General features: G+C 40.8%; 1 pseudogene; it reads left to right on the forward strand.

Annotated features, from left to right (window-relative positions):
• The first annotated feature begins 3,891 nt into the window (after positions 1 to 3,891).
• Positions 3,892 to 9,658, forward strand: LOC119524994 (annotated as a pseudogene).
• The last annotated feature ends 1,787 nt before the right edge of the window (positions 9,659 to 11,445 follow it).

An 11,445-nucleotide genomic window follows, 5' to 3' on the forward strand; every position in this document is an offset into this window, starting at 1 on the left:
AATGGGGGACCAGCTAAGAGTGACTTGTGATTGGTTCAAAGGAAGACCATTTTGATTGGTGCACAGCTATGTAAATTAGGATTTACATTCTGGGCTATCTTGATTGGCCCATCAAGGGTGGTTCAGGATTGGCTGATTTGCCATGCAGTCCCTTATTTGCATAAAAATCAGCCAATCAGAGAACACCGAGTGTCTAAGCCCGCCCCCCTCTAACCTATAAAAGTCGAAGACAATGCACTGCAGAACAGTTTCTTAATTTTTTTTGAAGCTCGGTTGTTCGTCTGTGCTGTCCAGCGTTGTAACGTTGTTTGAGCTGTATCACTGCTGAACATGTAAGACAGCATGAGATGTAACAGTGTGGGAGCTATAACGCTGCAAGAACCGAAACTCTCCACGAGCCATAATACTTCGTGAACCGAAAATCTCCATGAGCTGTAACACCGTGTCAGCTGAAACTGTCCTTGAGAGTTGGACTAGATCCCGAGATCTCTCGCTTCCTGGTAGCCCTAGCTTCCCCCAGTCGCCACGGTGCTCTCGGCCGCCTGCTATTGCTCGGTCCCCAGACCGCCCGTCACCCCAGTTCTCCTGGTTTCCTGGCCTGTTGCCCCAGCACCCCACATCATGCAGCTTCCCCCAATCGCCCGGGTACCTTAGTCTTGCCACTCCGGCACCAGCGCACGCCCGGTTGAGAGCGGTCTCTGGTCGCCCACGCCCAGCAGGACCTGGGCTGCGGGGAGAGAGGAGTCTGGGCTGAGGATCCGGGACCCGTGGTAGCGGGGTGGTCGCTCACCGGGGGGGAGGGGTTCCCTTGCCACCTGCCCTTGACGGCTGAACTCCCCGCAGTCTTCCAGAGGCACAATCTCCTCTCCACGTGTGCCGACCGACCCCTGGAGAACCACATCCCTGAAGCAGTCCGAGGAACAAGGAAGCAGCTCTTTCTCGATCAACAACTGGCCATGGTAACCTGGCCAAATTGACATTGCTGATAAGTGATGAAAAAAGATTTAAAAAGTAGTCAAGGACCAAAACACACCTTCTTTACAGGGGAACAATGATCGCATGAGCGTGTTTTTAAAAATAGCATAACTCGGTGGCAACAGGAAGATCTTTAAAGTGCAAAAAAGACCACTATGAAACTCAACTCAAACCAATCCATAAACAGAAAATGAACAGACTATTGTGAAGCCTACGTTTCATATTAAGTGTAACTTCATTCACAAACGTAGGTAAAAAAATTTTCATATATACAGAAACTGATAGATCTTTACTAAAAGAAACTCACATAAAAGTTCTTCAGATAGTACAATGATCCTAGATAGAAATACCAATTACTCAAAAGAAATGCAGAGCTTGATTAATCTTCTGACGTTTTCCTCACTTATTAGTTATTTGGCTGATGACAGCAAATATAACATAGGGTGGATAAGAAATGCAGAAATAATATGTATGGCAATAACACAATAGATTGAAAGAAGAAAATGAGAATATTATTCCTTTTTTTTTGCAATACAACAAAAGAATATGAATTCAAGGTTCTGGTCAGAGTAACAATGAAAACAAAATACAAGGCACAGGTACTGCAAGTTATACCTCCAACAGAAAAGTTAAAATGGAATCTTGAAACACTAAGTTCCTGTAAAAGACTAAAACAGGAAAAAAAAGTTGGGACAAACAAAACAAGATGGTAGATTTATAAAGCATGTAAGTGAACTGAAGTTTTGTACTTAAAAGTGAAAATTTTCAGATTGGATTAAAAAAGCATTTTGTAAAAAAGCAAGACCCAAGTAGATATAACAGATACACGTTGAATATGAAAGCACACATAGAGTAAAAGTAAAATTCTGGGCAAGATACTCTCTGCAAGGAGCAAGCATGAACACCTGCACGTCTATGTTAACAGCAGACCAAGCAGACTTCACGAACAGGAGTGTGACTAGAGATAACAGGTGACACTTTGTAACTATAAGACAGTTCATTGGGCAGCTACTACAATTTGAAACATACAGAGCTTCAAAATATGGAAAGGAAAAGATGACAGAACTGAAGGGAAAAACAAATGCACAGTATAGATGGAGAATTTAATACTTTGTCATCAACAACTGATAGAAAATAGACAATAAAATCAGGAAATGTAAGACTTCGACAACCTTGTCAACTAAAATGTTTAGTTAATATTTATAGAACACTAAATAGCTGCTAAATACATTCCTGAGAACCAAGTACAGGATATTTACTAAGGTAGATTATATATTAGGTCATTAAATTATATACTAGGCCATAAGTCTAATTTTCAAAGGATTGAAATCATACAGCATATATTCTGTGAGCATGACAATTAGAAATCAATGGCTGCAAAACCCATGAACTTTTTAGAATTTGAACTATCCACTAGCATTACCACCTCACTGGAAAAAACAAAGCTGCTACCTCAGCGGATTATCCAGTTTCTGGAACCACTGAGAAAGAATTCACAGACGCAATGAGCACTGCCAGGGGCCACCGAGCCAGATAATTCACATGGAAGACTCTCAGCACAGAACTAGAAAGAGTTAGGTAGGGCTTGACCTTTTATTGGCTAGAAGGGGACAGGCTTAGACAATTGGTGTTTTAGGATTGACTGAAATTTATGCAAATAAGGCACTGTGCTCTGGTCCAATGGGGGACCAGCTAAGAGTGACTTGTGATTGATTCAGATGAAGACCATTTGACTGGTGCACAGCTATGTAAATTAGGGCTTACCTTCTGGGCTATCTTGATTGGCCCAAGGGTGGTTCAAGATTGGCTGATTTCCAGTGCAGTCCCCTATTTGCATAAAAATCAGCTAATCAGAGACCACCAAGTGTCTAATCCCTCCCCCCTCTAACCTATAAAAGTCCAAGTCAATGCATATGGAACACTCTCTCTTAGATTTGCTGGAGTAGGGTTCTTCACATGTACTGTCCAGAGCTGTAACATTGTTGGAGCTGTAACACTACTGAATGAGTAAGACTGCCCGAGACGTAACTCGAAGTTGTCATTTGCATGAGTTGTAACACTGTGCACAGCAGCTGCCTAATTTTGCATTTCCACCAGAGGTGTGGGTAAAAATTTCTTTTAATCCATGTTAACACATATTTTGCATTAAAAATTAATCTTAATTAGGGTAGCTAGTGGTGGATACCTGAAACTATCAATCTACAACCCAGAACCCATGAATCTCAAAGACAGTTGTATAAAAATGTAGCTTATGAGGGGTGACAATGGGATTGGGAAAGCCATAAGGACCACACTCCACTTTGTCTAGTTTATGGATGGTTGAGTAGAAAAATAGGGGAAGGAAACAAACAGACAAAGGTACCCAGTGTTCTTTTTTACTTCAATTACTCTTTTTCACTCTAATTATTATTCTTGTTATTTTTGTGTGTGTGCTAAGGAAGGTGTCAGGGATTGATTTAGGTGATGAATGTACAACTATGTAATGGTACTGTGAACAATCGAAAGTACGATTTGTTTTGTATGACTGCGTGGTATGTGAATATATCTCAATAAAATGAAGATAAAAAAAATTAATCTTAGAGGGTAGGAAGTGGTATATCATTGAGGTTTTTGGTTATGTTTTCCTCAGAGCTAATAATGCTAAAACTATGCATTTTCTCACATGCTAATTAACTAAAGTTACCAAAGTTTAATACCTTTTTGTTAGAAAAAGGAGAAAGGTCTATTCAAAGTTGTACCTCTTTAAAAGTTAGCTCACTTGTTGTTTTATTTTTTGGTGCTGGATTATTTGTTTTTTACACCCTGCATATTAATTCCTTATAAAATATAAGTTTTGAAAAGATTCTCCCTTCCTGTAGCTTGCTTGTCACCCTGCCTTCAAAGTGTCCTGGATTGACAAGTTTTAAGTTGTCCATGATGATGTCCATCATATCTGTGTTATTTGTGCCGAAAACCTAGTCATGAAGGTTTTACCCGTGTGTTCTAGTGAGACTATTTTAGCTTATGAAGGTAAGTGATTGATCCACTTGAATTACTGTAGTGTTTTTTCCTAGGAAATCAATTGTATTCCATTAATCCATATTTCTTTGTTTACACAAAAATAATAGTTCAATTATGTAATTTTGTAGACAACTTTGAAATCGGTAATGGTGAGCCCCACTCACTTTCTATTTTTATCTGGATGTCAGTTTGGCTGCTTAAGTTCACTCGAATTTCCTTTTGTCTGTCAAAAAATTAAGTCTTCTGATTCATGAAGTCTTTCCATTTATCTTGGTCTTAATTTCTTTCAGCATTTTTTGTAGTTTGTAAGATACAGGTTTTATGCCTCCATGGTTAAATTTTTTCCAAAGTTTTTCTTAAACTTTGTAAATTGGTTTTCTTCACTTTCTTACAGAATAATTTAACTATGGTTTTGTACTGTGGCTTTGCTAAATAGTTTTATCAATGTAAAAGATATGGGTTACTGAGGGTTTTCTAGATGTAAAATTGCATAATCTGCAATGGCAGATAGTTTGACTTCATTTTTTACAATGTGGATGCTATTATCTTTTTGTATGCCTAATTTCCTCTGGCTAGAATTTTTGGTAACATGAATGGAAGTTGTGAAAACTGGTCTTTACGTCATTTCTGATGTTACAGGGAAAGCTTTCACAATTCCACCATTGAGTATGATATTAGCTGTGGGCTTTACATGTATGGTCTTTCTCATCCCCCATGGTATTCCCGTTTTATGAAATATTTTCATTGTAAAAGTATGGTTGGACTTCAAATGCCTTTCTGCTTAAATCATATAAATTATGTGTTTTTAATTTCTCCCCCTTCTTCTGTTATTATGCATTACATTGATTTTCTTTCGTGGGTTCATCCTTGTATTCCTGAGATAAATATCATTTGTCATGGTGTGTAATCTTTCACATGCAGGTGAATTCAGGTTGCTAGTGCTTTTTGAGGACTTTTGTAATTATATTCATATTGCATATTGGTCTGTGATTTTCTTTTCTTGTAGTGAATTGTTCTACTTAGATGTTATGGTAATGATGGACTCACAGGTTGAGTTACAATGTATTCTCTCCACTCCAATTTTTTAAAACACTTTGAGAAAGAATTGTGCTAGCTCTTTAAACTACTGCAAGAATTCACCCATGAAGCCATCTGGACCTCAGTTTTTCCTTGTTGGAAGGGTTTTGATTACTGAGACAGTCTACTCAAGTCTTTTCAGATTTTCTCATTAGGCCACTTTCAGTAGTTTGTGTGTTTGTAGGAATTTGTGTAAATGTATATTATCCAAATTCTTGTCTCTAATTGATCATAAAACTGTAATAATCCAACTAAGCTCAATGAATTTGGTAGATAAAATTCTTCTGATGCTTGAGGCTTTTTTTCCTTCTTCACCATAGCTTAATATCTTTTAAAAGTTCTTTTCAAAGAATCAGTTTGATTTGGTTAATTTTAATTTTTATTATATATTGCATTTATTATAAATAGTAAAGATTATATATTTATATTTTTATTATATATTGAGGTTAACTCAACTATATTTTTTCTTGTTTATTTTGCCACCTTTGTGTTTAGTTTGATGTTTTATCCCACTTCCCACATGAACTGTTAGTATATGAATTTTAGATATTTTTCTTTAAAGTAATCATTCAAAACTATATATATATATATATATATCAGAACTGCTTTCCTTCCATCCCATAAGTTTTGGTATATTGTATTTTAATTTTCATTTGTATCAAAATGGTTTCTAATTTCCTTTGTATATCTCTCTTTGGCTCATTGGTGAAGTCTCTTTAATTTAAAAATGCATGTTTTCTAATTTTCCTTCTGGTAAAATACATGTAAGTTTTCTAATTTTTCCTTCTGGTATTAGAATATAGTTTCATTTCACTGTGTTTATAAATGATACTTTTGGTCCTGGAATTGCTTTTTAACAATTACAGACTGTTTTTGGCCTAATGGTGTATCATAGGATAATCCACATACACATGGTGAGAATGTGTACTTGGCTATCGTTACGGGGGGTGTTCTGTTCAGTTAGTTTCTAATGTTCATGTACATTATTTCCATCTCTGATATTTTGTACAGATGTTCTATCTATTGTTAAAAGTCATAATATTCTCCAAAATTCATTGTAAATTTGTATAATTTTGTTTTAATATGAATGAATGTATTTTGTTCCATATATTTTTATCTTGGAGCTTTGTTTTTAGGTGTATATGTATTAACCTTTTAGAATGATTTCAGCTGATGAATCTTCAAGTTCATGGAGTTTTCTGCTTCTTCACATTTGCTGTTAAAATCCTTCAGTGAATTTTTATTGTGGTTATTGTAATTTTCAACACTAGAAATGATTTTTGGTTAGTCTTTTTCACTTTATTAATACTATTTATTTTGTGTATAGTTTTTCATACATTCAATATGAAATTATTGTTTTCTGATATTCTTTATTTCTTGAATCATTGTACTGGTTTTCTTTACTTCTTTGTCCAAGGTTTCCTTAAATTTCAAAAAATATAGGCCAGGCTGCAGCTGCTGCTTGGAGCAGTGTGGCTGTGAGAGATGCCAGGTTATTTCAGGAAGGAAGGAAGAGGGCAGGGAGTCTGCAGGAGGCTGAATTGGCCAGGCTGGCAGTGGGTGGCTGGGCAGGTGGTGCAGCCCTCCGCCTGATCTATTCAGTGCAGCTGCTCTCAGACCTGCTACTCTGGGCAGTGCTTGAAGTCACCCAGAACAGGCCCACGGAGGCAACTGCTGTTGTGTTCCTCAAATTCTGTGCCAGGGCCTGTGATTGGAATTGACATGGTACAACTGGTTTCACCCGAGAAAACCAGTATGGGAATTCCTTTTATGCCATCACTGGTGCAAACTATGCTTAAAGGAGATCCTGATGAATTTCAAACACTAATATTTAAGATGTAAACTTTCAGTACAGTGAAAAGAGAACCCCATTGCATGCTGGTGTGTCTCTCAGAGATGCAGAAATCATTGAACTGCATATTTTATCTGGAGCTCTAGTTAATTAATGCTGAAGGCAGCAAATGTTTGAGACCTTTATGCTGTGCAGTTGCATCTGGTAGTGAGGAAGCAGTTCAGGTACTTTTGAAGCATTCTACAGCTGTAATACTCAAAAAAAATGGAGAAACACCTTTACACATGCTGCTGGTGATAAAGCTGTAAAGTGTGTTGAAGCTTTGGTACCCATGCAGAGTAATGTGACTGTGTCTGATCAAGCAGCAAGAAGTGCATTAATGTCATGCAGCTTTCAGTGGACTTGGTGAGATCATAAAAGTATGCTTGTCTAGAAGTGCCAAAATTAATAACAGACAAGAAAAATTAATAACTTAGACAAGAAAAATCAGCATGCATTAGATTGAAGTAGTAAAATTGAGGCATATGGAGCTAAAGTGACATGCAAGGATGAGAGGTCTCATATAACTATTCATGTGACAGCCTCTGGTGGAAAGATAAGCATGGTGAAATACCTTCTACATCTTGGAGTTGAAATAAATGAACCAAATGCCTTTGGAAATAACTTCGTGTAGCCTGCTAGAATGGACAAGTTGTAGTGAATAAAATTGTAGACTGTCATGCTAATGTCAATCAGAAGAATGCAGAAGGATTTGCTCCTTTGCACATTGCTGCTACTTCAACACATGGAGCATTGTGTTGGGAGTTTCTAGTTGGCATGGGGCTGATGTCAACATGAGGAGGAAAGATGGGAAAATCCCACCTGCACATGAGGGTCCTTCATGGTGGATTCTACAGATCACAAACCATCAGAGTGGATCTGTATTTGATTGTGAGGATGAGTGGAAACTCCTTGGCCTATGGCATGGTATGGCCATGAGCTACGAATCAACACTCTTATTACAAGTGGTGCAGACACTGCAAAACATGGCATACATGGAATGTTCCCCATTTGTATGGTTACCTTAAGTGGTTTTTCACATTGTTCATGAAATTTTTTTCAGGATTTGATATAGATACCCCAGATGATTTTGGCAGAACCTGTCTACATGCAGCTGGAGGGAATTTGGAGTGCCTCAATCTGAATACTGGTGCAGACTTCAACTGAAAGGACAAATTTGGGAGATCTCCACTACACTATGCTGCTGCCAACTGCAGCTACCAGTGCCTGCTTGCTTTTGTGGGATCAGGAGCAAGTATGAATGATCTTGATGAATGAGGCTGCATGCCCCTGGACTGTGCAGTTACATCAGACACAGATGGCAAGTGTCTGGAATACTTATTAAGAAGTGATGCAAACCCAGGGATCCTGGATAAGCAAAGATACAATGAAGTTCATTATTCAGGTTCTTATGGTCATTTATGTCTTCAGCTGATTGCAAGTGAGCCTCTTTTAGATGTTTAAATGGAAAATTTGGGGACAGAATTGTTTAGTGATTAAGACAATAAAATAATAAGCCCTTCACACTTGGCTGCCTTTCATGGTCACCATCAAGCACTGGAAGTGTTGGTACAGTTTTTGTTAGGTTTTGATGTAAGATATGGTAGTGGAAGGACACACTTAAGATCTTGCCACATTTAAAGGTCATGTTGAATGTGTGGATGTACTTATTAGTCAGGGAGCTTCAATCTTAGTAAAGGATTACATTTTGAAGAGAACAACTACACATGCTGCAGTAAAAAAAAAATGGTCATTTAGAATGCCTATGGCTATTAATAGGAAACACAGAGCCACAAAATGTAGTAGATATTTAAGATGGAAATGGACAGACTTCTCTGCTGCTGTCTGTTCTCAGTGGCACATGGACTGCATTTACTCACTAATGAACAAAATAAATGTAGATGCCAAAGATAAATGGGGGTGGACAGTATTGCATAGAGGGGCAGTTAGAGGCCATGAAGAATGTGTAGATGTGTTACTTCAACATGGTGTTAAGTGCTTATTTTAGGATAGCAGAGACTGGACACCCATACACTTGTCAGCTGCCTGTGGACACACTGGTGTTCTTGGAGCCCTTTTGCAGTCAGCAGCATCTATGGATGCAAATTCAGCCACAGGAGACAATCATGGATACAGAGTAGTCGACTGAGCTTGCTACAATGCTCACAGGGAGTTTTCCAGACAATGGAAAGAAACGCCTTCAGTCCATTGCATTGTGCAGTGATAAACAACAATGTAGGGACTGCTGAGATGTTAACTGATACATTAGGTGCCAGAATTGTGAAAGCTACAGAGTCCAAGGGAAGAACAACTCTGCATGCAGTGGCCTTCACTGACCATGTAGTGTGTTCACAGTTACTGCTCAGCCATAATGCTCACATCAATTCCGTGGACTTTTCGGGAAAACACCTCTCATGATGGCTGCAGAAAACGGACAAATACCATTGTGATGTTGGTTTGCAGTGCTGGTGCTGATCCAACTTTACAAGTTAACAGTAAAAACACCATCCTCCATTTGGCTTGGAGCAAGGGTCATGAAACTAGTGCCTTATTAATACTGGAGAATATAACAGAAAACTCAAATGCAACCAATGCAGCCTTGCAAACACCTCTGCATGTTGCTGCCCAAAATGGGCTAACATTATGCTTCAGGAACTTGTGGGGAAAGGAGCAATTGTGCTTCCAGTAGAGAAAAACAGATATACCCCAGCTTTGGCCTGTGCTGCCAGTAAGGTTGTGGCTGACATAGGGTTTATCTTTCAGGTGCCTTTCTGATGTGGAGACACAAAGCAGATCCCAAGGGCCTTGATAAACTTCTGGTCACTCTCTGAGGGGGTATATAAGACCTGTTGTGGTTGTCATCTGGATGGATTTTACCATCAGTTCCAGGCCCTTTTTGGATGGGAATTTGTTGACAATTCTGCCTGTTCTTTGTTGTTTTTGGTTATTAGGATGGGTATACATTTTTGTCATTTGTTGTAAGTCATTATGGGCAATATTTGTAAAAATAGGAGTTATAGTGGCACCATTTAAACCAGAAACCCAGGGTTTATATGTTTATGTGATTATGGATAAATTTATTAGCCCCTACAATACAAGCATCATAAGGTTGGAAACTGTGGGGCTGAGAGTTTCCGTCCCACATCTCCATCTGTCCCTGTCCCTGTGATCAGCTCCACTTCCATGCACCTGGCAGTATTAGCCTCATCCTCCAGCTGGAGCCCAGAGAACAAACATGCTGCATTGCTCAAGGCATCCTTGGATCCATAGATCCCCTCCAGGGTCCCTGCTGCTGGGCTGAGTGTGAGCAGCACAGGAAGGACCAGGGGGCACTCCCTGGCCTCTGCTGGCCCCAGTCCATGTTCCCCTGTGAGCACTGAGGTCACTGCTCAGGGTGCAGTGAGTCTGGCTGTTGTCCCTGAGTTCCTGGGGATGCAGAGAGGGCAGCTGAGTCAGCACAGGCTGGGGAGGGAAACTGCAACACAGACAAGGCAAAGCAATGGGCAAGGTGTAGAGTGTGGCTGCCTGGGGTCTGAGCCAGAGGGGCTGAGGCAGGCTGTGGGGGGCAGTCCTGGGTCTCTGAGGCCTGTCCCTACCTGCACAGTGAGAGGGGAGCATGAGGAGGAGAGGGGTACATGCCATGGTGGATATGGCCCTGTGTGGCCCACAGTATAGCAGGGCTACCCCAGGCCTTTCATACTCCCTCCCTATGGGCCACAGGAAGGGGGACCCTCTTGGAAAATCCAGGCCCACCTCCCCTCTGACCCAGCCTCCTCAAAGAGCTAGATTCTAGACCCCGAGCTGGGGCCTGTGGACAGGGAGGAAGCCTGATGCTCTAGTTCACCCATGGGTGGGGCCCACAGGGAAGCAGCTGCTGGAACACACAGACCCCTGTGCGGGACACACTGCCAGGCCCAGAAAGGACCTGGCCATTGAGTCCCCACAGGGATCCCAGCCCTGGAGCCTCCTGTCAGCTGAGAGTTACCCAGCTTAAGCACCCATCCTGCAGAACCCCCCAGAGCCCCCTCCTGGTCTCAGTGTAACTCTCCCTCCTTCTAGACCTGGAAACCCTGAGGCTTTCCCTTTCTCAGAATCCTTAGATATGACTTTCTCAGATATGAGTCTTTGACACTTTATCTTCCACATAGATCTAAATAATCTCTGCAGGGACATTGGAGCTGTCACCCTGGTGTGGCCTTCTCTGACAGGAGCCTTGCTCTGAGGGACACATGAAATCATGACCCGGGAGCCTGCCAGCTGCTCTGAGCTGAGGGGAAAACACCACAGGAGCAGACAGAGGAGCAGGTCCCTCCATGCAGAGGCCACAGGGGAGGTGGCACTTGCAGTGGCCCCTGGAAAGTGAACTGGAGTTTGCTGAGGGGAAAGAGATGTTAATAGGAGAGAAAAGAGAACAAGCCAAATCCTCACCCCTTCCAGAGGAAGGCACAGGCAGGTGATGCAAACCGCCTATGGGCTGCTGCAAAGGGTGGGAAGTGGGACACAGCATGGGTGTGTGGGGGCAGATTGCAGAGGCCAAAAAGCACATGAAGAGATGCTCCCCA

This window comes from Choloepus didactylus (genome assembly GCF_015220235.1).
Source record: "Choloepus didactylus isolate mChoDid1 chromosome 23 unlocalized genomic scaffold, mChoDid1.pri SUPER_23_unloc2, whole genome shotgun sequence".
Lineage (NCBI taxonomy): Eukaryota > Metazoa > Chordata > Mammalia > Pilosa > Megalonychidae > Choloepus > Choloepus didactylus.